The following is a 27,568-nucleotide window of genomic DNA, read 5'->3' on the forward strand; positions in this document are numbered from 1 at the left end:
AAGTCAAAGTATGATTAAAGTTCATGAAATTAGTATTGCTTCAGTCTTTGATGTCAGCCAGAAGTGCTCTTCACAGCACCCACAATGTGCCCAGTAATGACTCCTTATGCAATTCATACAGAGTTGCATGTATTGGTAACATATCTAAATATGATTGTAGATTCTTTTTTATAAGACTCATTATTCCTGCTACTATTGGAACTGTCTGGGTATCTTTCTTCCACATTGCTCTCATTTCTGCCTGCAAATCCTGATATTTTATGACTTTGTGTCTCTTTGTATGCAAGATACTGTAGTCACTGGCTGTAATGATTTCAGTGATCAATGCTACTTTTGTCTTCTTTTCATGAACCACTATATTTGGCTTTTTCGCATCTTTCTTTTGAACTGTTGGTAATTGGTGATCCCATGTGATGTAGACTTCATAATTTTCTGTGATGCTTTGTGGCTCATGTTTCCAGTGTTTTTCAACAACTTCAGTATTATAATGTTTGCACAATCCCCAGTACAACAGTCTTGCCACATTATTATGCCTTTAAGTATGTAGTCCTTCTGTCATTAGTATATCACAACCAGCGAAAAGGTGTGCGACTGTTCAATGGATTTTGTATACCAATGTTTATGTAGCCCACTATCTTGGGCCACCAATATTAACCTTTCATCTTTTTGTTTGAATTTGCCTCTCCTTAACAATTCATGCATTCGATCCTGATCAACAAGAGGTTCTTCCAACAGTTTTCTATACTTGCAACTATATTTATTTATTTTCCATATATTTGCCTTCTCATCTGATCCTTCACCTTATATTCTTTCTTTTGTTTTTTTTGGCACATTCAGTTGCTGCCTGATTTTTATCTACTTCTGGTTTGATTTCCATTACCCTTGAAGCTGATATGTTTCTGCTAGACTAAGAATGGAAGTCATCTTGGATTTATTCTCCTCATGTTTCAAAACATTCACTATATTTGCATCTTGTGAAGTCAGCATATATGTATGCAGTCCCAAGATTCCAGATCTATACATGTAATCATTTACAAGGAGGCCCATACCTCCTTCGGAATGGGGAATATATAGTCTTGGTATGCACTGATTTTTATAAATCATTTGATGAGCATGAAGCATCCTTCTTGTTCTCCTCTCTAATCTATCCAACACCTTTTGGTGCCTGTTAGTCACTCCAAAACCTGTAAGTTAGGACAGGAAGAGAAACTTGGTTTATAGCTTGAATTTTGTTCCTAGATGTCAGTGCTGTTTTCAGGATTAATTTAAGCTTCTAAAATATTCCTTACTAAGTTTTATTCACATCTGTTCATGTTTTGTTGTTAATCCTTCATCAATTCCCAAATATATTTATACACTGCCTCTTGCTCAAGTTCTTTTATATCACATTTTTGTTCAAAACTGATGTTTTCTTGGTGCTGCAGCTTTCCTGCTTTAAATGTTGCTTTTGCATATTTATCAAGACCAAATGACATTCTTATATCATCTGAAAAAGTTTTAACTACTTGCAGTTGTGCTTTCAGTGCCTCAACTGATGAGCTATACAGTTTTAAATCATCAACAAAGAAAAGATGAGACATCTTTACACTTTGTTGCTTTCTGGGAGCCAAATTATAGCTATGACCTAATCTGTTAAGAAGACAGCTCACACCACTGGGGTGACACCTATGTACCTCATGGGAAGGGCCAGTTGGTGCTGCTCACAAAATTGCTCTGCTAACAATGACCATCTAACTATATTAATTAAGGCTACTTGTGTTTTTACACAGATAGGCTTCTAAACACCCTAGGGCCATTAGGCTAGTAGCCTCCTATGAAACTATGCAGGCCTTCCAACATCTTGTCTCCCACATGGCCTGCTGATGTCATCTACTCTACCTTGACCTGCACTCTTGTAAAAGTCAGACTTGTGTCATGGTACTTGCATAAGGTTCTGTGTTCTTAGATAGGTGGGAGTTCTATTCTCACTGCAGTCAACTGGGTTTGTTTGTGTGAGCTCTTGCCTGAAATTACAGAGAGCATTTCACATCAGCATGTGGGATACTGTTATATTCTTCTCAACAGACACTGCTGATGTTGTCAGCTATACCAGATTTTTAGATATGCAGTACTCCCACCATAGCAGGGTCAGATACTGGCCTGCAGGTCATACAGAAGTCACCTCATCCCACAAGATAGAGTACACTGAAATCCACATACATCATGGCATGGTTTGTAGGCCCTGTGTTATCTTGCTGAGAAAGCCCTGTGGTATCTGCAACTGTTGTATGTGTCTGGTGAAGTATATGAATAAGAGAGCATTATACTCCATTAATGTTCTGATGAGGTTTGAGTACAGTGCTGTCATACAATCATAAAATCTGTATATGATGGCATGACTTGTGATGTGCACATCACATGTATTCAATACCAGTTTGGACACTTGGTGATCAAAGTTTAGATTGTTATCTACATGTGTTCCCAGTGTTTGCATCACTGGGTTTCAGCATAGCAGGACTGTTGCCAATACTGTGATTAACATGGAATTCCACTTTTCAGATAGACCACTTAACAAAAGACACATTTTTGCACTCATTTGTAGATCATGTGCCTTTATCACCATTAATTTGACTGTGTTAGCTCCTCCTGTACTATGTTATCATCATTGATTGCATCCAATATGCAAGATTCAACAAAATTGGTAAGCCAAAGGCCATATACTTTAGCCTAAACTGTTGAGAAATAGAGTCCAAAGAGTGAAGAGCGAATCACAGATCCCTGGGGTTTGCCAGTGGTGAGAGCTCTTCTGGTACAGGCTGATTCATCGACTTACACAGTATGTGCTCTGATAGTGAGCAAATTGGTTACCCATCTGCTGATGCAAGGGTTAATCACCAGCTGGGAGGGTTTGTCAATGACACCTGCATGGGGATTGTGTTACAACCCTAGGCCAGATCATGATAGGCAGCATGCACTGTCTTACCTTCATCCAGGTATATCACACACAATCAATGGGCTGTGACAACATCACAGATCACCTATGGCATGACAGCACATATACCTTTATGATAAAAATTGAAGACACACTTCAACACACCCTCTACATGGGCTATATTCCCACACAAGGATGTACATCAGCATGCATCCACCTGAGCTGTGGGGACAGCACCCGATGCATGCATGTATAGAGGCATCCTGACTCTCCTCAACTGTGAGGTATACCAACATGTCATTGTGGACCTCTTCTACATGTACACTAGTAATATTCTGTCTGTGTTCAAAAGACCTGTGTGAGTTGTTGATACTACATCATATCTATTAATATCTGATAGATGTCCTCAATGAGGTAATCGAGGGCATGCTTGATGATAACAATATCATTTTGTGTGTCTTGACCAGGTCAAGACATTTGATACAAATCCACACTGATGTATTCAATCAACACTGTCATATGGCCATAAACAGCTATATCACCAAATGGGTAGACAAATGTATCACGTAAGTGGCATCTCACTATGTTGAAATGTATAATGTGACCTATATCTCAGGTCCAGTGTTCAGGTCTGTACATCAGAGCTTTCTGCTAGGCCCATTCCTGTGCATTAATTACATGATGGACATCACAGATGACATCCACATCTTATGCTCAAACAGCTGCCTGAAGGACTACAGACTGTAGGCAATCATTGACTCCGACTGTGATATTGGTGTAATACAGACAATATCAACACATACCAAAAAATACTGCCACAGCCATGACAACACCTGCATTGACTAGAAACAAGGGAGGATTTGTTAAGTCAGGAAACAAACACACCATCCAAGTATAATATGGACATCACACCCTATAATCATGCCAATAGGTATGTGACACATGTCCTGGCTAGATGGTAAGTGGTACATCCACCAACATGTGGTCACAGTACTGACTGCTCCTTTGAATGTAACAGAAGTACTGGGTATGTGAAGGACATCTACATCAAGGTCATAATACATTTATGGTTCATAGACTGCATTACACCAATAACTGTGTACAATGTACCCTTCTTCATGTACCTCCCTATACATTTTGCAGTGATGTGGAACTGATGTGTACCACATTTGTCACTGTGAGCTGTCACACAGCTTATTGGCCATACCTAGGTATTCTTTCTGTAAAATATACATGACTGTCTAATGGTGTGGAACACCAATCAAGTTGTTACACCAGATGCATCTGTGCTATCTGTTCTGCTTATGCACAGACTACATACATAGATATTTGACACAGCAAGAGGTTCTCCTGTTTGATTCTCGGCTGGAGCGCCTTCTGTGTGGAGTCTGCATGTCCTCCCCATGGTCAAGTAGCGTTCAAAAGACATGCGTGAATGGGCGTGCCTTCTTTGAAGGTTGGGCATCGAGCTGGCACCTAGACACCATAAAAACCTACTGCCAATCATTAGCAGACTGGAGTTCAGCTGTGGTGACCCCTAACCGGGAAAATCCGAAAGAAAAACAACAACAACTGGCGTGTATCTTCCATGACAGTGTGGATTGTGCAGATATATATATAGTCAACTAGCCTGTATTGCCCATCCTGTCACATACAGATACAGCAGTGTCCCTCATAACACCTCCAGCAGATGTTACAGTGCTAGGACAGTGTGCGTAGTTATCCTCATAAAGTGTGGATATATCATAATAGTTGTTCCAGTGTGTGCATGTGTGTGTGTGTGTGTGTGTGTGTGTGTGTGTGTGTGTGTGTGTGTGTGTGTGTGTGTGTGTGTGTGTGTGTGTGTGTGTGTGTCTGTGTGTGTGTGTGTGTGTGTGTGTGTGTGTGTGTGTGTGTGTGTGTGTGTGTGTGTGTGTGTGTGTGTGTGTCTGTATGTAGACTCATCTCTTATCACTCTAAATCGCATATGTTATGTTAGATGCATGGGATTACTGGTGATATTATTCTGATACTGTCCATGATTGTGGTTGGTTCTTGTAATGTTTTCCATGAGACTTTACATGTGCCCACCTTGATGGAGACCTCTGCTGAGAGTACACTCATGTTCAGGTATATACATTTGGACAACTTCACAATATGCACCCTAACCCAATTGTATGTCAGATCCCTGATAAATGATAAATATCCTCTGCATTATTAATGTAAAGATGGTTATCTCACACAGACACTCTCCCCATTGTTATGTGACCTTGTGCAACAGTCACATAAAACACATTTTCACTGTGCATCCCCTACTGTTCCATATAGATATGTGATTGCTGTTGCTGCTACAACCATCTTCCATTGACCTGCCCTCCACTGCTGTACATTAAGTTGTTTCACCTGACCTCCTTCCCTGTGTTCATTCATAAAATTCACCTGTGTGTCCATTTTCAATGCACATACTTGCCCTGAGGGTTTGTTTTACATGGCAGTACATGTCCTGTTACAGATTATTTACACAGCTTCAGTACAGAATTCCAGGAATGGTATATCACAATACTCTTTACTGTAGATACACTGTCCTGTACTGTGTTTGGACCATATATTTAACATTCATAGTTCTAAACTGTCCATTAACATATTGCACAGATGTGTTCCTTATCAAATGTGTGGCTTTCTGCCATATCACTGAGATGATCTCAGGACTTATGTGACTCAATATTACATATATTTGCATTCATACCTCTCAACTATCCTGATTTGTACAGAATGCCCAGTGCATTGATTGGCATGTCATTGTGGATTGAATTAGGAAGCTGATGATAGACATTTGAGTTTCAAGCTTCATGCTCTTCAAACAATTCATGCTTATGTACAACCTATTATTCTATCACCTTTCTAAGTTAGGAAAACCCATATTAGAATCTGTCTCTTTTTTGGGCCTTTTGTCCCCTCATTATTTATTCCTTTGTCCAGATTTCTTACCCCAGGAGGTTGAGAGGTATGTCTGAGTTTCATTCTACCACATTTTTGTGACATCTATGACAAATATATCGCTGTTTCTGGTTAATTGTCCCCACATTATGTTGGCCTTTGTGCAGATGTGGTGCACTAACAGATTGACAGCTATCTGTGAAACTCTGGTGATCATTGTGGCCTTCTGCACAAATCTGTGGACTGTATAAGCTCTGCTTTAAACAGAATTGCTATACACATTTGCTTACATGATTTCCTGGCCTACAACACTGTTGCCAGCCACAAAACCTCACTTAGACTTGGTGCACTGCATCAATATGCATTGCACAGTGGTGCACACTACTGCTCACTGTGCACCACTGCACACAAAGGTCAACTTTGTGTAGGCTTCACGCAGAGCCTACATGGAGTTTTTTGAATTCTTGGGATTTATTATCAGATTACATTTGTTCAATCAGGCAGAGCCTTCCCATGACAACAAAGCATTTACTTTCTGAATAGTTGTTTGGTAAGATATTTATAAAAGTATGAAAAACATAGGTACCTGTCTAAATAATGATCTAAATAACACTGATTATTTTTCAAGATGTACAGTTTACTGTCCAAATTTTGAAACAAAGTTCTTCAACTTCATCTGTGCTTTCACCTGATGCCATGCAATAATTTGTAAGTCCCTTGCTTTAGAAAATATTAATGTGCATAAAGTCAGTTAGTGTCTTATTACTCTATTCAACGAGTGGGTTACACATACAGTGATTTGCATGCAGTAGTTATGCAGGCAGAGGTTCATTTACAATATATGGGATGCTAGTAAGATGGATTCAGTTCAATAAGAAATTAAGATTACATTGATGGTCTCTAAAACATGAACTCTTCTATACCACAGCCCTGACAGATGTTCCATCATTACCTTGTGTTCTGTTCTTTGCCTTTTGTATCAGAGGGCATGCTAAGCCATGCTTGTGGCTTTTTTTTTTTTGTGGTGTGCAAAGGCTGGGTAAGGTTTAATCTTATGGATTTGCCTTTAGTCATAATTCCCATTCTATTCCTTACAATTGTGTTTTTAATTCTTGTGTGTATAGTAAAATTATATTCTTGCAGTCTGTATTTTATTAGTATTTTGTTTTACCAAAATCCTGGGACAAAATTTCTGTCTCAGAAAACATTTTTCCTCTTCCATTATATCCCCTAGATGGCTTATATATATGATATTTAATGTGCAGTTTCACCTGTTTACATGTATTTCCTTGGAACTTAACATTTACTTTTACCATATGGAAATGAACAGGAAGCTGATTATTATTCAAAAATGTAATACTTTATAAAATATAAGGAATGTGGTTCTGATTCTTTCTTTCACAAGAACACACATTTTAAATTTATAGCATCATTTTATATATCGTAGAGGATCCATATTATTTCCCCGAAAGATGCCTCCATCAAATCCCTATTCATCAACAGGATTACATCAAATGGTGCATTCAGTGAACGACCACTATATCAAAGTTTTTCACTGTGAAAGTAACTAGGTGGTCAGAATCATGAATAGGCTCTTTTCTCCACGATAGTTCGATCTCAGAGTTGGTATATATAAGTGGGGGGTTGTGGGGGGCAAAGTCTCCCACCTTTGTGAGTGTAAAATTATGTACTTCATATTGCAGTTGCCCTGGTGACCAAGTAGTTTCTTTCCCTAGGACGCCATTCACTAAACAGCTGTTTGATGGGTACTGATTGATGAATAGGGATTCACTTGGGACATATTTCATGGAAATAATATAGACCCAATAAAGATTATGAGTTTTGTGTTATTTATTCTATTAGTTTCCTTCTCTATCTGTGCTAACCTGTGTAGCCAGTTTAGATATTATTACCTTTACTATTTGCTTATAGAGACTCAGTTTTACATTACCATATTCAGACTCCTCTGTATAGCAAGTTTGCTAACGTGTTGGATTAATTGCAAATGTAACTGTTAAAGGTGTTGATCTTTGCTACTGGTAAAAAATATATTGAAAACAAACTAAACAGATAATTAAACAAATGAAATTAATTGCAGCTAACAGATTCAGATGTGCTTGTGGGGGTGGATTAAGCACTTTTATTTTTATGTAAAAGCAATGGCAGAAAGTCTCATTTTCACTGAATAACACTTAGAAAATTATTTTTATTTATTTATGTTATGTTGACTAGGGAGGGTCGGATAATTTAAAGACCATTTTCAGATACAATCTAGGTCATAAGGCAAAGAATAGTTGCGTACATTTTACGGAGTTCATATGAGTATACAGTCTAAAGAAGAGTTAATTACATACACACATAAGCATTTAGTAGAAATCTCATGAATATGCAATCAAAAACATTACATTCAATGTGTTAATGTTAATGTTAAATGAAATATACATGATTATACAGTAAATCATGTAGTCACCCTTCATTTAGCATGTCATAGTATAGTATAATTTAAATGAAACTAGTACATTTACATATCACCTTGTTTGTTTACATAAAGACACATCTCTATACTTATTAGCACACTGGCATCTACTTTCTATTGACACATGAGCACATAAATATTCAAATTATGTGTTAATAATAGAAAAAAAACATGGCTATAACAACTTGTACAGAGGTATCCTGGTAATATATTACTTTAGGATTTATTCAGCATGATTTTATGTTAAAGGTAGTGTTGAATAAATTTTTAAGTTAGCCAGTGCTCCTATGGCAGTTACATTTGAATTTGTTTTTAAGGTGGTTAACAGTCTCTTTCTAAATATAGAATATTCAGACTCAGATCTGAAATCCTGTGGTAACTGCTTTCAAGAGATTGGAGAAATTTTATTAAAACTTCATTCTTTTGTGTTGTTAAACTAAGGGTAAGCAAAACTCATTGAATTTTAAAAAAAAACTTTAATATAAGAACATATAAAATGAAAACTCAACATTAAATACAAATTATGGATCATTTATTACACACAGAACCTCTTAGCATCTTTATAAGTACAATATAAATACTGCTTATCAGTGTTACAATATATATATATATATATATATATATATATATATATATATATATATATATATATATATATATATATATATATTATATATTTGCTGCTGTTGCAGACTGATGTTGAAAATAAGAACCTAAGAGCACTATTAGGGAAATGATCAAAGAGACTAATAAGATGCAGAGTCATATGCATGCCTCAGAAAATTTTCTGGAAGTTTACTATTAGTAAAAAACTAAAAACGCTTCATTTAAAGTGCTCAAGTTAATAAAAGTGGGTGTTTTGTTTTATCCTCAGAAACACTTAAAAGTTCTTGCATCTGTTTTAATCACTTAATAGTATTTGCACTTCCCTAACCTAGAAGAGATGTGGGTGATAACCTTGATGGTAATTTGTGCCTACCAATCAAACCTCTCAACCTCTTAAAGTAAAAAATCTGGACAAAGCCAAAGATAATGTGGGGGGGGGGGGGAGTCAAAAGCCTAATACTAGGGACAATTTTAAAATGTTGTTCATATAAACTTACAAAGCTGATAGAATAACAGGTTTTGCTTTAGCATGCATTTTCTGAAAGATATGAAGACTGAAACTCAAATGGCTGTCATTATTTAGTGACTACAATGCTCAATGATTTGCAAGAAAACCACACATCTTATGATGAACAGACCAAAAATATGAAGCAAAAAATTTGGACATTCTACGAAAATCTGGAGAGTTGAGAGATAGGCTACCCATCCAATCATTAATACTAGCCATAAAGGAAGACAAATTGGTGCTTTGATTGACCTGTAGTGATAACTTTTTCTATATGTTGGGAATATGTTCAGTCAGGAGCCTGTTCCTTCAGTGAGTCTTATTTATTTGCTGGTGTTGAATTATGTCCCTTATACAGGCATTTGTACTGTGAATGGTATTGTACAAAACAGGAGGCCAAATGAGTATGGGTCTTTCATGGTTCAAAATGTGACATACGTATTACATTACAGCAGACAGTATGCTATTGTCTATAAGAAGAGTTATGTTAACTTGTCAGAATAGGTAAAAGATTTAAAGCCTCAAATTTTCTTAGTTATCAAGTTTGTACACTCCTTTATCTTTAGATAGGTATACTACTGTGTTCAGTAATGAGTCTTATAAGAAAAGGGCACTTCTTTTAATCTGGAAGATTTTCCCTTGGAAATTAATTGGCTCAGATGGAAGGATGTCCTAAACATTTTGCAAATATGACAAATCAGAAAGTGCTGTCCACATAAGTACCCAGGGCTCTTATGACTGCATCTATCTGAAGAAGAACCATACCTCTCAATATCTAGATTTTAAAAAGAAAGTCCAGATTTTTGTGTCTCAAATTTTGGTCAATTCCTCATAAAATTTGTGGCTTTCTGGCAAATCACTGAGAACAGAAGTCGTTAAGTAATGACATGCATTTGAGTTTCAGATACTATATCCTTCAGAAAATGTATGTTAACACAAATGTTATTATTCTAGCAACTTTGTAAGTTTATAAGAGCAATATCTATAATATGTCCCCCTTTTTAGGCTTTGTCCTCCCCTTATTTTTGGCCTTGTCCAGATTTCTTGTGCTAAGAGGTCAAGAGGTATGAGAAAAACACTATTTATACCATATGAGGTGTAAGCAGCTTTTTTGCCAAATGCTTCTTTGTTTCCCCTCTTGCATTTACTTTGAGACCATTTTTAGTACACCAGGTATGTTCATATTCCAGCCATCACTTGGACTATTTAGTATTAGTGGATGTGCTGATAACAGTGACCATCTTCTGGTCATTGGCAAATTTATTCTACCATTCTTATGGGATATTAGCGTGGATGTCTGCAAAATAAATGTCAAAAATAAGATGGCCCTGCATTTATTCCCACAGTACCTATAAGTCACAATTTTGTTCAGAGAAGTTACCAGCAACTTTCACTACTTGGAATCTATTAGATATCCAGTTTGCAATCAACAGGACAATGTCCGAATTTTCAATAATTTTCAGTAGCATTGATGTGGACGATAGTGTCAAAATCCTAGTTAAGAAACAAAGAAGCTTACTAGGTTCAGTTGACAGGATCTGTTAAAAAGACAGGCAGGGATATAGATCAGTTAAGTTGCTTATCTTTAGAAAAATTAGCTCTGCTGTGATATATTTCATGCTTTTCGCAAATAAAGCTGGTGAGGCTGATGGGCCCATAATTAACAGGGTCTGTAGACAGGCAATTATCTTGTATGGGAATCATGTAATTGAAGTGGCTGTTCACATGCATCATGTGCAAAACCTGTGGATAAGTGGGTGAAAAGCCTCTTCCATGCTTCCTCTAGGGGTATCCTCTGCCCATTTCCCTTTATGATGTTTAAACTTCTGTATAGTAGTTAATATATATGTATAAATTCATACCTCTGTATTTATAGTTAGTGCTTTTTTTCTGTTCTCTGACTATCATTGTCTTTGGTATGCTTGCAAATACTAATTTAACTAGTATCACATCATCTCATATTTTGTTGCTTAAACCTTAACCCAAATATTGTCTTCCCAAGATAGTAATATTTTCTCATTGAAAACTTGATGCTTTTTTATCTTTAACTGTAACTAAAAATGATTTATTCTCATGCACTCCCAAACCATAAGATATAAGTTAAGTCTCAAATTGTTTATGCTTCCAGTGGTTCACTTTAAGTCTTCTCTACAGAGTTTGTTGATATCAAGTACCACCTATGGATTAGTCTCATACGGTGGTTGCATTTTACTTTCTTATTTTTTTCCAGTTCCCAAACTTTGCTCTAGTCTTTAGCAGACAATGTAACATGTTCTTGGGCCAGATTTATGAAAGCTTGCACGTAGTGCAAGAAGAGTGTAGGAGTTCATGGCGGCAATATGTCTGTCATGTGATCCAGGTACAGCCGGCAGGGGGCGTGCGCGAGAGCTGCTAAAGCTATTCTTGCATGGACAGTGTCATGGTATGCAAATTACCTCATTTGCTGGTGAAAGCCATGCAAATGAGGTAAATTTGTGATCCAGGAAACACTAACCTGTCCGTGGAAGATTAGTGTTATCTGCAGAAATATACTCCGTTGGTAACAAAGTACCATTCTGCAAATAGCTAAATGGAGCTATGACAGCTCCAAATAAAGGATGCATACAGTTGAGGAAGCATGCCAATGGCCAAATATAAGGCCATTGGCATTTATAAATGTTTAACAATATAACAATTTAACTTTTTTTTTTCCCCTGATCTCCGATGTTTAAGCATAACGCAGCACCACTCAAACGTGCGGCACTTCTAAAAACAAGAAAATAATTAACAAAAAAGCCAAAAATAGGCATTTTCACTAAAAAGATTATTCTGCCATGCAGGTGAATGGCAGGCTGACGACAACATGGCCACTGAGTAGTGGTTGCTAAGGGGGGAAGCTCAGTGTCAGAGATGTAACCATGCGTTAATAGGCAATCCTATGCAAATGAGGATAAGGATAGTGAATCTCAATTTTCCCCAGCATGTGAGCCATGTCCCAAGAGTGTAAGAGTAGGAGTAGGTGAGTAGTAGAGTAAAATATAGGTGACATCATGAGGGTGTGTGTCAGACAGGCTGTAAGCTAATTGGAGCACAGTGGCTTATGTTTGCTTTGAGTTGCTCAGGATTGCAAGAGGTGTGCCTACAGCTGTCCTATTTGAAAACCTCAAACCAAAGGTGCACAATGTTAAAAGATAGGAAACTCCTTGCAAACATGCACACAGCATGTGCACACATTTGTGATTGTTTGAGTGGCACTTCCCCCGGGCGGAAACAGAAAGGCAAAATGAAGGAAAATAAGTAGTAGGAGGTTAACCAAGGAGAACTAGCAGAGCTGCCATGTGAAATATATCAGATTCAGCCAATTACACAGGCAGCAGACTAGCCCAGCCCAGCACTTTAAACTCTGCAAACAGCATTCCCCCATTTTTCCCAAGAACTCTGCAACACTACAGTACACAAAGAGGGAAAGCTTAAAAAGCTTAAGTCAGACAAGATGTTAGGGGCTGCTCTTGCTGTCATAAACCAACATGTGCAAGGTGCTGAGGGTGGTGATGTTCTGAATGCTGCTGAGCAACCCACAGTGAGGAGACGGAGAAGAGTGTGCAGACCCAGGGTAACCTACCAGGGGCTACATGAGCTGGAGATAGTGGAGCACTATAGGGTTGACAGAGACCTCCTTCAGCAAATTGTTGAGCTGTGCCGGCCGCGCCTCACACACAGAACCAACAGAGGGGAACCCATCCCAGTGGATACCAAGGTATGTGTTGGCATAAGAATACTAGCTACAGGTACCTTCCAAAGACCAACTGATGATATGATGGGGATTTCACAGGCATCAGCATCCAGGGTATTCCACCAGTTCCTGGATGCCATGTCAGCACATGTCGGTGACCACGTATATTTCCCCAATTCCCATGAGGCATTGGCCAGCAATATGCATCTTTTCCATCAAATAGCAGAATACCCTAAGGTAGTGGGTGCAATAGACTGCATGTACATATGCATCATAGTACTACCTGGTGAATGGGGTAGGGTCTACATCAACTGCAAGGGCTTCCCCTCCATCAACTGCCAGGTCGGGTGTGATGCCCAGGGCATAATAATGAATGTGTGTGCTGGCTGCCCTGGAAGCTATCACGATTCCCACATCTGGCATCAGACACAGCTGTGCCAGAGATTTGCCAATGGGGACATCCCTGATGGTCACCTAGTGGGGGATGCTGGATACGCACTGGAGCCGTGGCTGATGACACTCATCGGAAATGCGCACACACCTGAACAAGAACTCCATAATGAGGCACACACACACAAACAAGAAACATAATTGAGCATGTGTTTTGGATGCTCAAGTCATGGTTTCGGTGCCTGGACACATCTGTTGGAGCCTTGCAGTACTCGCTAACTACATGTGCCCAAATTGTTATGGTACGTGCCATGCTACACAATATGATCCTGTGGAAACAGCTGCAGCAGGAACAGCATGGGGAAGGACCAAACAGCCCCCCACCATTGCCAAGGCCTGCACAGGCAGAGCGTGACTCAGAGGAGTAGCAACCTGAGCCTGCCCCAGTAGGCAGAAGGAGGTGTGCCCAGTATGGCCTGGCCTTGGCAAAGAGGCAACGCATAGCACATACACTGACTCAGTAGGAACACTATAAATTACATCTCTCTCTGACTCGCACATACAGTAAAAGGGATGTCTAACCTGACAGTACCTGTTTTCAAACATGTATAGGGAGTGTACGATGTGCATCCAACATAGGCAGCCCTGCAGCACCACCTGAGGCATGAGTGCCCTATTTTAAGCATTATAAAGCACTGCTAAGCACATTTTACCAGTATTGAGCATATTTAAATCTATTTGCGCGTAGCTGCGCACCATGCTAACCAGCACAACATCGGGCAACATCGGGCAACGTTGGCCAACGTCGGGCAATGTTTGGCAAAGTCGGGCAAAGTCGAGCAAAGTCAGATAAACATGCTCACACCTGCTTTACTGTTCCTTAACCAGTCAGGTCTGCCCAGCAGGAAAATAAAAAGCAGTGACAGGGATCGAACTCAAGATACTGTGCACTACAGTCACAGTACTGAACCACTAAACCATGACAGCATTTCACTGGCACAGACACAACTTAAGTCACTTACACCTATCAGTTGGGGGGGGGTCACATACCTAACAGTCACAGCCAGCAGGACAATTGTAGACAAACGCAAACACAAACAAATGCTGTATCATGCCCTCTGAAGAGGCATATGAGTAACTGCCCCCCAGGCCTATGCAGACAGATAACAGCAGGCCAGGCAGTGTGATGTGGGTTGGGTAGGCTTTGAAGTCACAAACTAATATGCATGTAATTGGAAGCTAAGGTCTGTAGTACAGTGGTATGCCTCAAGCCAGTACAATAGGCAACAGTACAGACTGAAATGGAGTACCTGACACAGCAGTGCAGGCCTAGCAAATGTGTATAAGTGTCAGGTGTACCCCTCATCCTATGTACACCCACAGTAACAATCAGGTGTGCCCCCCAGGTAGAAATGTACAAATAATAGCTGTTCCCCCTGTACGTAGAAATGTTGATAAGTCTATGCAAATTGACTCATGGAAGCCCTGCAGGCACAGCATGCTTCCTGTCAATATACAACACAAAGGTGAGCCCTGAAGTAAAAACCAACTTGATTTTTCACACACATATAGTATATATGCCCATAGTGGGCATGCTCACACACTTAAACAAATTTAGCAAATGTCAGTCAACAACATACTGAAAGGTCATACTGGGCATGCTCACACACTTAGGCCATGTCTGAGTACAGCAGTAGGCCACACATATCTGGCAGTTGCAGTTCTTACTCCAGACACTTGTCACTATTCACCAATCCTGCCTTGCGCACACAGTGATTTGAAAACAGACCCACATAATATATTGGACCCCTGTCATAATCAAACTATGTACTACAAGTACTTACGTTGTTCAAATAAAGTGAAAATCCAAAGAAGGTCAATAAATCTCCGATCAGTATCATCAAGAAACAATGAACACTCCTAACATTATCCAAGCCATGTTCTGGCAAAAAATATTGCCAAAGAGTCCATAGAGAACCATAAATATCAATGTAAACTCATATATGTTCTGAGTCAGTGCAAAGTGTAAATGAATACATGTACATGACTGACATTGCCAGCATCTTGTCAGACAAGTTCATAGATATTTACCCCCCTCTTACTGAAAAAAGGGCCCATTACCATACCTGGAGATTGTAAAAAGCCAGAAATCACATATACAATGGTTAACAGCTCTATCCAAACCTAAACACACTGTGTCTATGGGATGACATGGTGTCCCTGGCTGTGTCATATGTGAACTCCAAAACAACCAGACCCTGCACCTGAACAGTCTGTTGAGACTCACCCTCTGTACAGGATATGAAACTGTTGAATGGGTTACAGCAATGTTTGGCACACTCCACAAGTGCTGGTGCACAACAGACCATGGGAACTATTGTCGTATAAGCCTAATAAACCTGGTCTGCAAGGCCATGGAGTCCATCATTATGGAACTCATAAACAGAGCTATTGGGAGCCTAAAAACACCCAACCCTACACATTTTGGTTTGGTCAGGGGCAGATCATGGTCCCTAAACCTGCTAGACAGTTTTCAAGGCAGTTACCCAGGACATACATCAATGAAATGAGCTACACATGGCCTACATAGACCTTGAAAAGCCCTTTTCCAGCATCCTACACACATGTTGTATCCACAAAATCAACAACCTGTGCATAAACACGTATGTCATCTGATGGATTGCCAACTGGGGCACAGATAGATCCCACAAGGTAAGAATTGGGGTCTCCCTGTTGTACTGTAAGCTGATAACAACTGATGTCCCCGATGGCTCAGTCCTGGGACCCCTCCTGTCTGGTGTATACTATACTTTTCAGAAATACAGTCAAACACATGAGGGCTATGGTTAGCAAAGTTTGTGGATGACTGCAAAAACGTTGTCATAATCGATGTTTGGGACAACAGAGACATCCTTAAAAAGGGTCTCAGTCAGACAGATGTCGTGTCAAAATTATGGCCTCAAGCTACAGTCATACAAATACCACATAGGTGCCAACACCCTAAATATGGAGGTAATAATAAGGGATCTATGGACACATGTGGATAGTCATCTTTACTTCCAGAAACACATTCACAAAGTGGTTAGAAAATCATGCTATGTGTTCCCACAAATTGCCAAGATCTTTGCATGCAGGTCAAAGAAGGTTCCCTCTACCCATCAGTCATCAGACCCATCAGAGAGTATCACGGCACACTTGCGATGAATCTGACTTGGCACCTTCAGCAGCTGGAAAGACCACTGAAGTACCTCAACAAGAGGATTACTGGCATCAAACAGTTGCCCCATGCAACAATACTGAAGTTAACTCAATCCGGACTCTTTTGCATACTGTCTACTCGGATGATCTCTGCCCAACAGACAGGTCCATGTCCAATGCAGAACTGATGTACATGCTCTATCTGAAGTAAACCCAAGCTCACTGTGCCACATGCTCTAGGGATATCATCATCACAACAATAGATAGAACATGTTGGAGGGATACATTACTAACTCACAGACTTCCCTTGCTTTGGAACAGGCTCCCAACCTACATTAAGCTGAGTTCCTCACTGACACTCTTTCAGAGGAGCCTTGATGTGTGCATGTGAAACTGAACTGTCAAACCATGGATCACTTCATCAGCTCTACTACACAGAGGCCTAGAGAACTAATCCCATGTGTGGTGATAGCTGCACACTCTGGCCATACTAATATATGCCTTCAGGCAGATAGCCTATTACCTACCTATGTACCTATATATATATATATATATATATATATATATATATATATATATATATGTGTGTGTGTGTGTGTGTGAGTATAATAAGCCAAAGATTGATGGGCAGAGATGTGTGTAAGAGGGTGACCATGACATGGAGCCATCCAGGACTGTCCCACCCAGCACACATTCCAATGGCACAGAAGACATGAGGTGCACATCTCACCCACTGTACATAATAGCCACCAGTATCTGTTAGTATTACAGTGTATGTGGTGCATGTGCCTGCTGTACAACATAACTGTACAATGAAGTACACATCTACTATCTGTAGACATGTGCCTGTCACATAGGTTCATAGGTATGTAGTAGACTATCTTCACGAAGGCATATATTAGCCTAGGCAAGTTGTGCAGCTTTCCCCACCCCATTGTGTAGTCTCCTAAGCCCTAGTTCTAATAGTTTGTACCCTAAGCCCCTTTCTAGTGAGGCTGCTGATATGATGCCAGGCATGAATTGTCTGTTTCCCATCCACTCATCAAGGTTCCTATTGAAGCGATGGGCTCTGTCTGATGTACATTGGGACTCTGTTTCACAGTAAGGCAAGTGTCTGGGATGGTACTCTATCCCACCACTATGGTGTATTCATTGTTGTGATGAGGTTCATATCCCTGGAGTGTGTAGTGCGACTCAATTTTGTTATCCATAGATGGAGCATGTTCAACAGTTATGTGTTGGACATGGCTCTGTATGTTAGGCAGTGTGTGCCTCTGAGTAGGTGGTAAGCAACGGAGAACAGATTTAGTTTTACCAGTTGTGTTGCATAACACAACTGTTTGAGGCCAGTAATCCTCTTGGTGTGGAACCTCTGTGATCTCTCCAGCTGCTGGATATGCTTAGTCGAGTACATCCAAAATGGTACATTGTACTCAATGATGGGTCTGACGACTTAAGAGTAGAGGGCCACCACTACCTCTTTTGATCCTGATGCAAACCCTTTGTTGATTAGGTGGGCCACATAGGATTTCGTAATCACTTTGGCAACATGGTTGTCAAAGGAAAGATGACTATCTACTTGTGTCCCCAGATCCCTTATTACCTTGTCAGTCTTTAGGGGGTAACACCTATGTGGTACTTTGTGGGTACTTTGTTTTCCCCAAAGGGGATTACTATGCATTCTTTCACATTGAGCTTGAGGCCATGATTCTAACACCACACATCTGTCTCATAGAGACCCTTTTAAAGAATATTTGTGTCATCCGGGGAATCTATTATGGCAAACACTTTACTGTTCCCAGCAAAATTAGTCAACCACAACCCCCCTGTGTTGGCATGTACTTTTGAGGTCTATACTAAACAGTAGGGACCCCAGGACTGATCCCTGGGGTATACCAGTTGTTACCAGTGTAGAGTCTGACATGTAGCCAGCAACTCTTAATTTGTGAGATCTATCTGTGAGCCAGTTTGCAATCCATCTTGTGATGTATGGATTCATGCCCAGGTTGGTGAGTTCATCTATGATACCTGACTGGGGAATGGTGTCAAAAGCCTTAGCAAGGTATAGGTAGGCTGTGTGGAGCTCCTTTCAATCGTCTGTAGCCTGGGTAACTGTCTCAAAGAAATCCATCCAGTTCAGGAGGCATGATCTGCATTTGACAAAGCCAAACTGGGTGTGCTCAACTGTGTGAAGGTTCCCAATGTCTTTATTGTTGACTTCCATTATGATTGGCTCCATTGCCTTGCAGATCAGACTCGTCAGGACCATAGAGCATGAATACCAAGGGTCTTTTGTGGCCCCACCCCTGTGAAGTGGGAAGAACGTTGCTGTGCAACATTCTATAGGTACATATTCTGTAGAGAGGATGTAGAAAGAGGTGTAGGTATCCTTGATGAATATGGATACATCCACACCCTATGTGCTATGATCCAGGTTCTGATGCTGGAAGGTATGGAATGAGTAGTATCCTGGTAGTGCTGGTGTGCTCTCTGGAGCCTTGAACTAATACTTGGTTCTGTACCTTTTCTTATTAGTGACTTTAGGCTGTCTCCTGTACTTCTTACAGTAATACTTGGTTCTGTACCTTTTCTTATTAGTGACTTTAGGCTGTCTCCCGTACTACTTTCAGTAATACTTGGTTTTCTACCTTTACTTTTTAGTGACTTTAGGCTGTCTCTTGTACTACTTTCAGTAATACTTGGTTCTGTACCTTTTCTTATTAGTGACTTTAGGCTGTCTCCTGTACTACTTACAGTAATACTTGGTTTTCTACCTTTTCTTATTAGTGACTTTAGGCTGTCTCCTGTACTTCTTACAGTAATACTTGGTTCTGTACCTTTTCTTATTAGTGACTTTAGGCTGTCTCCTGTACTTCTTACAGTAATACTTGGTTCTGTTACTGCACAGATATCAATATTCTCCAAACTGAGAAGTGCCTCGAGTGTGTGCATTTGGAGGCTGAGACTTCTGGCAATGAGTAGCATTTAGCTCACTTTGTGGTTATTTGTGTTGGTTATGGGGTTTGGTTTGTCCTGAGTGACCGGTGTTCCACACCTGAAGTTAATGCCTCCTTGGTCCGATCCAACCATAAGCTAATTACCCTACATATCCACATTCTGCCCCCACCACCCATTAAGGAAACCATGTTAAAAAAATTCTCCAAAGCCAATTTCATGCTTCTTAAGACAGAAGTGGTGAACTTCATGACACCCATGCAGATGGACAATACAGTTACAACTACTGAATACTACACAATTGCACTTTATAAGCACTTACATGAGTACATGGATCATGCTATCCCAAACAGAACCAAGACGCTATCTTCCAAGAAAAGGAAGCCAATCTGGTGGTCCCCTGCCATAAACTGTACAACAGAAGGAAGAAACTGTTGCAAAAGAGGGTAAAATCCCATGATTGGAGGAGCTCCCTGGTCAGCCTCAGTAAGAAGCTGCGATCACTGATAAAATACTCCAAAGCTAGTTACAAAAACAAAATCACCACTGATTCTAAAGACGACCACAAAAGCATTCTATAGCTATGTCAAGAATCTCAATGGCAACACTCAGATACTCAGATCTGCTCTGAGTTACAGCACAATGGCACTAAATATATAGACCCAACTGATATTGCCAACATCCTGGCAGATAGGTTCAGTGCTAACTTTACCCCCCTCTCATCCATGAAAGAGCCCATCTCTATACCGGAAGAATGCAAAGTTCCTGTCATCACGGCTGCACAGGTAAAAAACACACTCTCCAAAGCCAGGAACACAGCATCCATGGGACCAGACAACAACCCAGGCTGCGTTCTACACGCACTACAGAACTAACTGGCACCACACCTAAGTACCATGTTCAATCATAGCCTCACCTCAGGCTTTGTGCCTGCTGAATGCGACGGTTATCCCACTACACAAGGGTGGAGCCACCACAGACCCTGGGAACTAGTGCCCCATTAGCCTGATGAGCCTGGTCTACAAGGCCATGGAACGTATCATCATGGAACTTATAAACAAAGACATTGGTAATTTCCAAACTCTGGACCCCAACCAGTTTGGGTTTTTAAAAGGCAGATCATGTCTCCTAACCTGATAGACTTCTTTGAAGCAGTCATCAAAGCTGAAGACAAGGGTAAGGTGGTTCACACAGCCTATCTAGATCTTGCCAAGGCTTTTAACACCACCCCCCTCTCTGGAATTATAGATAAACTCACTAAACTAGGTATAAATCCCTATGTTACAAGATGGGTTGCCAACTAGCTCACTAACAAAACCCACATTGTGAAAGTAGCAGACTCCAAATCCGACTTCAGACTAGTGACAAGTGGAGTACCACAGGGTTCCGTCCTGTGTCCTGCCCTGTTTGGTATCAACTTCCCTGAAATACAGGCTAACACAGAAGGTCTTTGGCTAATGAAGTTTGCAGATGACTGCAAACTAGGAGCCATAATCGAAACTACTAATGATGTGGACATCCTACAAAAGGGCCTCACTGAGACAGATGCCTGGTGTCAAAGCCATGGCCTCAAGCTCAATGCCAAATAAGCATTTATATGATGCACTATACACATTACTGGGATTTCACCTTTCCACAGTTATATTTGTAGGATGGTGACATCATCAGACTTGACAAAGATGATTTTACCACTTTTAAGGGGTGTGAGTAGTCTCCAAAAAGGTTGCTCTCTCCCCAGGGAGAGACAGACACACACACATACACACACACACAGTTGGCAAGTGTGGGGTTCTTAATCCAAACTAAGTACATTTTTACACTTCAGCAAGTAATATGGAGTTACAGGGTGCAATACCGAGATTACTTGCTGACAGTTTGCCCAACGTTTTTTTTTTCACATTTGCTAACCTCAGCAGGCTTATCATACTAGGTGTATTGTGAGTGTATTGTATGCATAGGCCATGATCATATCATATATGGGTTGATGCACCACATGCTGTCACACACAGGGTCCTCCTATGCAGACAAGCAAGCAACATGCACCTCCAAGCACTCGCCAGAAAACACATAACAAACCAAAGCAGTGTGCCTCACAACATGCCCTAAGGCAAAATAACATACCCAACACACTAGTAATAGGTGACTTCATAGTCAGGCACACAGATGTTCCACTCACTCGGCTGGACAAGGGGAAGGTTACTGTCAGTTGTCTGTCAGGTGCTATGATCCATCACATAACACAAGCACTTACAACACTCCAGAGCAGGTACATATATGACGTGTTCTTTGTACATGTCAGTGTGAATGATTTGAGGCATACCTCCCAGGACAACATGACAAGAGATATATAGTAGCTCTATGATCATGTAGCCCAGGCTGGTATAACCTTGACCTTGAGTAGCATCTTACCTTCACCTACATGATACTGCAATATAACAGAAAGACGATAAACTTCAACAATTGGCTGAGCTTCTGGTGTCATTCAAAGGGGATCCAGTCAGTCTGCCTGTGATGACATGATAGACAAGCCTTGTTGCTTCACTACAGATGGTTTGCACCTGTCACCCCTATGCTTCTGAATACTGGCCAAGGCTCTTGCTGTCCCCATATTACCTTTTTTAGGCAAAGTGCAAAGCTTCATAGGTTCATAGGTTCATAGGTAGGTGCTAGGCTATTGGCCCTGGGGCCTATACAAGCCCAGCCAAAAAGGTATCCTGGCTTTTCCCACCCAAGAAATTTATTTTCTTGTGCCACTGTCGAGCAGAAACACAGAAGTGATCCCCAGAGGGAATTTCCTATTTTCTATCCAATCATCAAGATACTCACACCCCTCAAAAGTGGTATACTCATCTTTGTCAAGTCTGATGATGTCACCATCCTACAAATATACCTATGGAAAAGAGAAATCCCAGTAATGTGTATAGTGGTCGTGTAAATGCATATTGCTGTAGTATCATAATGTAGTTAGGTAGGGGTTTGAATCCTGCACTTGCCAACTGTGTGTGTTTCCCTGGGGAGGAGCAACCTTTTTGGAGAATACTCACACCCCTTAAAAGTGGTATACTCATCTTTGACAAGTCTGATGATGTCACCATCCTACAAATATAGCCGTGGAAAGGTGAAATCCCAGTAATGTGTACAGCACGTCATGTAAATGCGTATTGCTGTAGTATCATAATGTACATAGGAAGGAATTTGAATCTCACACTTGCTGACTGTGTGTGTGCGCTCCAGTTGATGAGAGTGTGCGACACTGTTGGTCAATGTGGAGTGGGTTTTGATTTTTCTAGAGTATGACATATCACAATGACAACTGTATGTGCATTACACATGTAAGGTAGCTGTGGGGCAAAGCCATATACATACATGTGACCTCAATTATTTCATAGGTGGGTACTCTGCTTTCTCCATGAACGCATCTGTTATCTTTGCTAGAGCATGCTGGTGCTTTCCAGACCTTAGGTCACTTCTGTATGCTTGTGACAAGCTTAGCCACTGCAGTGATCCCTGGGCTACGTCTTCTGTTACACATCCACTCATCACGGTTTCTATTGAAGAGTGTGAGTGAGGGTTTATGCTTGAGGTATATTTGAATCCTGTTCCAAAGCAAACAAAGTCTGGCAAAGATGACTAATCATTATAGGTGTGCAACAACCTCTGTGGATCTGCATGCAAACCCTTTATTGCTAATGTGCTCCACAGAGGGATTTCCAAAACCCTTTAGTAATGTGATTATCAAAGGAGAGATGACTAAACACATGGCTCTATGTATACAGTAGTACCTGTTCCACATTTTGGGGACTACTACCTATGTTGTACTCTGGGGATACTTTGTTTTCTAAAAGTGGATAACTATGCTTTCTTTGGCTTATAGCTTTACAGCATGAGTTTGACACCAGGTATCTGTCTCTATGATACCCTTTTGGAGGATGTGTGTGTCATCTGGAGAATAAAGTATAGCACACAGTATACATTTTCATCAAACGTGGGCAAACATATCCCTACTGTGTTTGCTTGTACCTAAGAAAGCTATATGCCAAACAGGAGTGGTCCCAGGACTGAGTGCAGGTGAATACTACTTGTTACTGGCATAGAATTGTACAAGGAGGCTGCAAATGTTACTGATTGTCCTACATCTGTGCGTCAATTGCAAATCCATCATCTAACAATAATTTATGGTCAGTCTGTTGAGGTTATGTGTAATACCAGAATGTGGGATCTGTATGAATTTCTGGTGAGCTATAGCTTGGCTGTGTGGACCTCCCCTCCCTCACCTATAGCCTTGTTAACTGGCTTGAAGTCTACTAGGTGTAGGAGCCATGATCTGGCCTTTAGAGAACCTAAGTGGGTATGGTGCAGTGTTTGCAGGTTCATAATGTCTTTGTTAATGAGTTCCATAATGCTGTTTTCCATAGCCTTCCCAATAACATTTGTCTAGTTTAAAGGGTGAGAGTTTCCAGGATCTGTTGTAGTCCTACTCTTAATCAATTTATGTTAACATTTGCACTTGGTGTGACGAGGGTGGACAGGTTTAGGAATATGTATATTAGAGTATCAGCCCTGGTTTGAAGGTTAGTAGACCAAGCCAGATAGGCAGGATTAAGTTGGTTTGTATATGTGCTGAGGAGGGATGCAGAAATATTGTGAAATAAATGCTAAGGATGAAGCCGCCAGGTAACAGGAAAAGAGGAATGCCTAAGATGAGGTTTATGGCTGTGGTGAGAGAGGACATGCAGGTGGATGGTGTGACAGTGCAAGATGCAGAGGGCAGGAAGAAATGGAAACAGATGATCTACTGTGGCGAACCCTAATGGGAGCATCCAAAAGGAGAAGAAGAAGAAGACATTGTAGCTCAACCCTTGTGGACTGTGAACACCATTACCGTGCATCATTCCACAAGTATGTAACCTGTATAGAGGCTGCATCTGGACAGAGTGTTTAGGTGAGTGTTGACCTCATATGTCAGCTTGTGTATGACACAGTCAGGGACACTGTCCAGTACCATTGCTACTGTGGTTTGGACTTTGGTAAAGAGCTGTTTTAACTAGAGTGTCTGTGAATCATCAGGTTTTACATTCTTCAGGTCTGAAAATGTGGCCCTTGTGTAACAACAGGGTGGTGAAATCCGCATTCAAACTGTCTGACAAGAAATTGGTAATGTCAGTCAGATAAGTGTACTTTGTGACCATTTACATTAACTGTGACCCGATCTGAGATTTCCCCTCTAGATTATACACAACACCAAAGAAAGCTTTAGTGCTGTCTTTGGAATCCTTGCCTATTTTGTATTTTGAAGCTTGCCTTTTATGTTTATTGAGGGATTGTATTTTCCCAATGATACTGACCAGAGAGGTCATCCCTTCTTGGTATGTAACACTTTTTTGGTACAACTTCACACCTTCTATTATATATTTATTTTATGGCAGGGCTCCACGACATGAGACTAATGCCCTTTTACTGTATAAGTGAGAATTTCTTGTGTTTGTGATAGCACGGTCCATGCAACCCTGTAGGTGAACAGTGTACATTACTAAAGGATTATGCAGCTGGGACAATGTTAACCTTAGTAATTCAAACCAATGACAGATAGCAACAACAGCATCACCCACAGCACAGTGTCAACCCGTGTCATACACACACATGCGTACTCAAGTTCCAAAATGTGTGTAGTACAATGCATACTGGCCACCAATAGAAACTACAGAGTGTTAACACTGGCCAATACAGGGCATGTCACCCTGCCCATGTGTCCAGTATGCATGTACATGCAGACAGTGCACCTCCACCATGTTCACAAATGGACACCTGCAAACCTGTGTTGCACACACCCCACACTTACAGTCCACTGTATAACGCATGCTGACACAACTACACACATCAGCCAAGTGGCACATGGGCAAAAAAAACACAATTGGAATAAACACTGGTGAAAACAATACAACATTGCTAATTACAGCTTTAATGCATCATGCCTGCTCAGCTACACCTTCAAGGATATCATTACACTTTACTGCTGGCAACATGCTACACATCCAACCATTGCTATACTTTATTAAAGTCACCATGTGCATCAGCACCATGTTAACCTGTTCCTGCATCAATGTTACAGATGACAGGAGGTGGCACAGGTTTCATCATATGCACAGGGTGCGTTGTTGGTTTGCTAGAGGCCTACACTGAACCATACAATCAACACGTTTGTGTGAGTATGTGTGTGAGGGCCATGAGTACTGTTATGGGCCAATGTTGATGTCATGTGTGTGGGTATGTGTTTGCCCTAGGTTTCTGGTTTATGTGTTTGTGTCTGCATGCACACAGTTCCTCCATGTGGCTGCCATATACGGGGATTTGTGAGACAGCTACAGACTGTACCTGGCAGGGTTTACAGATCACCATCTCTGGCCATGGATACAGAACCTGTGCCTGGCAGGGGTGCTACAGACAGTATCAGGTACTAATCCAGATTGGGTACTATCCAAAGAGGTTGGCATATGTCCACTGGATTCAGGTCCCTGCTGGAACTGGCCAGAGCCACGTGCACATGGTCTCCTAGGACAGTCTATGGACAGCCCCCTCAACATTGCTGGGGCTGGTACTGGCACTACGGGAGCAGCTGTGACTTGCTGGACATCCACGGTGACCTCCAGCTGCTGATGTTGCTGGCATACATCCACATCGACGTCTCAACTGTCCCACACTGTCCTGACACATGAACATGACATTGTGGAAGACATCCAATGTCTCACCCCAATGTCTATCAATGACCTCAATGTAGTTACGTATGGCACCTGCTAGGTCATGGATACTGTCATTTACAGAGGTGTAATGAGCCCTCTGTGCCCTTAGTCCCCGTCTGGTTTACCACTCCATTCCTCCATTCATGTCTGTGCCTCCATGACAGCCTGGAGCATGTGTGTGTTAGAAAGAGGTGTGGCATGTCTGCCAGGGGCATGATGACTTGCAGTGCTCTGACGAGAACCCCTGGGCATCTGCCTATGTGGTACCATTCCAGACATCTGGCTATGGCTGCTGTGTCCTGATACATGTGCCATAGATACCACACTGTCCTGGCCAGTGCCAACCATACACTGTCCCTCAGCTAAGGGCAATGGTGATGATGGATGTACAGGCAGAATGACTGTGTGCATGGATGGGGTGGAGACTTGTGTACTGTCAATTGGTGGCTCAACAACAGACCCTAACACACCTGCCTGTGCCTCAACACACCTATCCTCATCATCACTGTCTGTCTCAGTGACATTAGGTTCCCTGCTGTTCTGAACCAGCCCCACCTCGGCACCTGTGAGAGGAAAACAGGAAGCGGACATTAAGACCTGAACATGACTTCAGACCACATGCACACATGCGCACATGTGCACATGCACACATGCGCACATCCACAAATGCACACATGCCCACATGCACACATGCACACATGCACACACGCACACACACAAAACTACACTCCTCCCTAAAGCAGACACACACAACACCAGCAAACACAGAACATACATAATAGCAGGTGATGGTGGGGTACAGTATCACAAGCAAAACAGTCATATCACACATGTCAGCATGCAGGACATGTGCTGCTCAACAGCATGCAGTGGAAGTGTAGTCAGTCCTTTTACTAACAGTATACATGGCTTTGATGCATGTGTTTTGTTATCAGGTAATGGTCCTCCCCTTGGAACACAATGCATACATGCATAGCTGGCGTTATGCACTCACCAAACCCGCGGCCGCGGGGAGCCCCCGATTATCTTCCCATGTACGAGGGCCCCCATATGAAGCAGCCACAGGTTTCAAAATCGCTTCCACTCCTTGCTTGGCACCTCGTTCATTTCAGCAGCGCTGTCGTGCGATTCCGCTTTTTTTTTTTTTCCCCCTGAAAGAACT

The sequence above is a fragment of the Protopterus annectens genome, chromosome 2.part0 (genome assembly GCF_019279795.1).
Source record: "Protopterus annectens isolate FY-2018-M chromosome 2.part0, PAN1.0, whole genome shotgun sequence".
Lineage (NCBI taxonomy): Eukaryota > Metazoa > Chordata > Ceratodontiformes > Protopteridae > Protopterus > Protopterus annectens.